The following is a 5,259-nucleotide window of genomic DNA, read 5'->3' on the forward strand; positions in this document are numbered from 1 at the left end:
TCATTTGTCACCTAACCCGTTCACTTTTCCTGCTTGTTTGCAACCCTCGTTTAGTTTTGTCGTAATCTAGTTTCAACAGTTGGCGAGCCAGGTAGGGGAAGCATCAAGTTTTTCACAGACTAGTGTGATGGGATCTGCATCAGGCATTGATGATTTCGTCTTCCCTCTAGGGCAGACGTTCCGCTTTGGCAGCCTCAACTTCATCACAGATTAGCTTCGGCAAGATGTCTCTTCTCGATTCGGATTCAAACTAGCCGGGAAGGGATGGCGGCTCGGCTCCGTTCGGGTTACCGAACTCGGCTAAGATCTACTCCAAGATTGTTTCCCCCGAGTTGGCTTCAAACCGCTCGGACGAGATTCCCGAGATTTCTTCACCTTCGTCAAGATTCTCATCAAACTCTGGTTCACCAATCTTCCCTCCAATCAGCATGCGACTTCCAGACAACCTTGCAACGATATTCGGATCAAGATCGCCTTCCCCCCGTAGGTGTCGATCTAGTCGGGCTTCGGTTTAGATTGAATCAGGCTTCAGTGAGTTCAGCGTTATTCTTCAGCCACTCGGATCGTGCTCATCTACGGATATTGATGAGTACCTCAGCTCTACTAGCGCTAGCTCCTACACCAACACCGTGATCATCGACTATGGTGACTTCGACGATGAATATGACTTCGACAACTTCGACATGTATGATGGTTACTGAAGACTATGAAGACTACAACGACTTCGATGACGACTACACCCCACTCTTCTACCTCGTCTTTATGGCTGACCAAGAGACACCTGAATAGCGGGACGGACACCTGCCGAGGAAAAACGAGTCTGACTGGAGCGCAAGCGCCAAGAGCAGGAGCGACTTGATTGGAGCGGGAACGCCAAGAGCAAGAGTGCAGACAGAAGGAGAAAGAAAAGTGCAGATTGAAGGAAGATGAAGACCGGAGATAAAGAGATCTGATTAATTCAGGACGACGTGTTTGGCAACTCATTGCCCAGACCGTCATTGATGACACCAACGTGTTCCTTACCCAGCAACAGAATGCAGTCAAAGCCATTACTCTCCTCGACACACTCATCCCTACTGCCCCGTATCACATCACTCCCACTCTCCACAAAATGAACACCATGATAGCGGCGACGATTCCGGACAACTCGGCTGGCAGTCGACAGCCCACAGCTTCGCTACTGTTAACAACGGAATTTTCCATCAGATTCGGAGAAGAAGGAGCGAGATCGAAGCGGATTTGGTATTGAATTGAGTTGAATTTGGAGTCAGACCGCGCATCGGCTAGATACCGTATCGGCTAGAAACAAAGTTAAGGTTGATCCAGCCGATAAGGCAAAGTAACCGATAAAGCCGATACGAGGTGATTTGGGCTCGGCATGGGCCTAGATTGGAATAACCGTCATTGCCAATTAGAGATAAAGCTTAATTTAGGCAATTGTATCTATTAATTAGGATATTAAGTTTGTTTGTTTTAGATTTTGCAAGAGACCGCCATATATGGTCTTGTTTGTATTTCATCTTTAGAAAGGTTTGAGTCGTGTCTATAATAGACTCAATTTTGTACGCGGGGTATAGATATGAATCCCGTAGCTCTGTAATACAGCAAACAATCCAATACAATTTCGGCGCATCGCCACCCTTTTATTTTTCTTCGCTTTCGGCGAGTTCTTCGCGAGAGGTAACCCGTGTCGATGGCTCGTGCTATCAGGGCTAATGTGTCACTTTAGACATGTTAATCTTGTTATTATTAGTCATTTCTATCATATGTCTTAGCTAATCTAGTCTTAGTACTTCGATTTAGCTCGATCGGCTGCTACTCACTTTAGGGTTAATGCCAGTATCGGTTAAATCGCCTTACTAGATTAGATTAGCTAAGGCATCTACCATCCTGAAAAGTGTTTAATTGCTTGATTGTCTAGACTCTTGGTTTCTTTACACACTTTGCGATACATCATCCCTAGTCCTGCTTTGAACCCTAGAAACTAGCCTGCAATTAATCATAATAAGGATAGTGCTGGAGTTTCAGCGGATCTTACCTAATATGCATGCTTCTTTATATGTTTCATGTATATGCGCCACTTATATACATGGATCGTTTTATATAAACATATCAAGTTTTAATCAATATCGGCTAGATCTATGTGCTTTCATGCTTGATTATTATTTGACATGTTTCTATAGATCAATCTGTCTATATAAGTTTGTGCCAAAGTACTAGCTAGCACGTTATCTTTTCTCGCCCTAAACATTGCTCTATCGGTTATTTCTATGATATCGGCCAAAATCTGTTTCAACTCCAATAGACGATATCACAGCCGATATGGTGTTTTTAGGGTTTTACTTGATTTCACTTATCAATCTATGGCCGATATGATCATGTTGTATCGGCTAAGCCCTCTATCAATACGTCAACGTCCTATCGGCCGATCGGCTAACTATGTTTTCATGTTTCTTGTTGGTTGTAGGATCAAATCAGCTGGCACGCCGTAAGAGAGCACTAGGCAACCCTTTGACTTGAAGTGGAGTTAAGCAGATCTCCAAGGTCGTCGTGTTTTTCTAGGAACACGCTTTTGGCACGCCCAGTGGGACAAAGGCTTTGATTCATCATGTCGCTAACTTAGCTTGATGGCGGCAATGTCATCCCCGTCAAGATTGAAGATCTTTCTGATGAGCAGGAGGCAGAGATGGAGCAAACCATGCAGTAGCTGAAGGAGGTGTACCTTAATTCTTTCACTGTGACTCGGCAAGGCACTGTAGTATAGAAGACTAAGTTTCAGATGCCGAAGCAAGAGGGAGAAGGCTTATCTGGTGCTAAAGATGAGCCAAAACTAGATGATAATGGTACTGAAGAGTTGCTGACACTACAAGATCTTATTGACTCAGCCGTGCACCATGCTTTAATCAATCAATCTGGTGTGATGGTCAATACACTGACTAATATGATCAAGTCTGTGGTTGATGGATTAACTGTTGAGCATAAAATTACAGGGCCAACTTATCTCCAAAACAATGTTTCCCACAATATAGAGACGTCAAGACCAATTTGGGAAGTGGCCAACCTCAAGTCAACCCTGCATCGGCTCCAAGAACAACAGTACCTTCGACAACAACCAATCAAGTGCCGGTTTCAGGGGTTCAAATTTCCAATATTATTCCTCCAGAGCAATTGATTCAGTTTTTGACGATGCAGCCTGGTGGAGAAATAAGGACATCGACAACTGTTAGTATTTCTTACGACCACAGATAAATCCGCGAGCGCACGGAATACTGTTGTAGCACTTCACCTTCGGGTGACCAAAAAGGATATCTAACTTAGGGAACGAGTGTAGTGTACCTGAGGCTAAGACTATCCAAGGACAACAACTATTGGTAGGCTAGCTAGGCTAGAGTGAACTTTCTATGTGTTTTTAATTATCTAATTTAAGTTAAAGGTCATTTCATATCTATTACTTCGGGCACCGACCCCTGTTGGTCTGCCAGCGTGGATGATTACTAGGATGGGGTTCAGGGCTAGTTGTCACCACCTACCATCTACCTCTGATAAATCCGTGGGATACACGACAAACAAAGGTAATCTCTAACCTAGACATCACGCCTAAGTTATTAATTACTACTCTAATAATTGCGCAGGAACTTCCTTCTTTATCTAGAGTCCTAGTACTAGAGCATTTAGTACGAATACTAAACAATGAACCCGCACAGATGGAAATATATCTCACTTAGACTAAGTAATTAAATAACATAAGAAAGGATCCCGAATGCTTATTTTGTAGAAGAAGTTTCTCCGAACCCTTAACAGTGTGTACCGATAGCTCCGGTACTCCTCCAAAGTTTCTCCTAGTTGTCGGAGACCGTCAAACTTCTGGGCACTCCTCCAGAGCTTCCCCACATTCGCTACCTATTTTCTAATTTACAAAAGATACAATAGAGCCTCTTATAATTCAGTTCAAAGTTGTGTGTAGTGAAGTGAGGGAGAGGGGGTCTATTTATAGGCAGGTAATGACGGTTGGGCAATGGGAAATGTCTGAATTGCCCTCCAATCGTCATTGAGGCATCATTCGGAGCATCCATGTGAAAAGAGAGAATCAACGGACACGATCAGGGTTCGGCTGAACCCTGGCTGGCCGATCTTATCCCCAGACTTGGTCTGGGCCTCCTCTGCGCTCTCCCTTATGCACTTCTTTGGTAGTTGGGCCCAAGTTCTGGTGTTTCGATGAGGTTAGGAGCCCAACTCTTATATGGATGTAATTCTTCTTCACTTTAGTCTGGATTTCCTCCCAACTTTGGTAGTTTATTACATGCACCCAAATATACACCAACACTCGTGGAATATATTAGAATTAAATGCTACCACTATGTCGTATGCTTTATTATCTATGTATTATGTAGGTATTGACGGTCATATATTATGATTTAAGGACCGTCAACAACACACGCACAATTAACCTTTGCTTGTCCCGAGTGAAGGCTATGGACTCCACAATAAGGTTATGACTTCCTTACTAATAATCATGCAAACAAATTATTCAAAGTCATACCAGTACTTATTGGTCTTTGTAGTGTCTACCATGCGAACTTGTGCAATTGAGAAATGGAACAATCTTTGACTCAAGTCACCCTCTTTTCATGACGAATAGCTTGGGGTTTTTCAAGTAACACAAAACTATAACTTAGTTTTGCTCCTCAGTTGATTTTATTGATCACTCAAGATGTATGATTCCTCGCAAAGGTATATGATTGTGCCTTTTCTTTTCCTACCATCTAATAAGGTTTATGTGGAGCTTAGGGTATGGAAAAGAGTAGAACATTACTTGCACTAGCCGCCAACCCATGCGATGCACGGGCTATTACTATTGATATTGTGGATTTTTTTCTGCCGAATAAGTTGGTTGTGAGAATCCAACATAGGTATAACTCCATATTTATTGATTCCAAATTTATATCTATATTATAGCGCATTATATAGTAGAGTGAAAGAAGAGTTCGTGTAAGTTACACTTTGTTAATTATTATTTATAGATAGAATTCCATATTTCACACCAGAGTGACCAACTTATATGGTCATGACAATTCGAGTGTCATTAGAGTTGCCAACCAATGGGTTGCATGAGTTAGAGTTTTCTTTTCTCAATTACATTGGAAGATGCATACAAACTACACTAACACACATGCGAGCACGCCTTTTTAACTCACTGATATGGATGCCCAACTATAATAAATTTGTGAACCCTCAGTAAATTCATAAAGAAAATACACT

This window comes from Oryza sativa, chromosome 4 (assembly GCF_034140825.1).
Source record: "Oryza sativa Japonica Group chromosome 4, ASM3414082v1".
Lineage (NCBI taxonomy): Eukaryota > Viridiplantae > Streptophyta > Magnoliopsida > Poales > Poaceae > Oryza > Oryza sativa.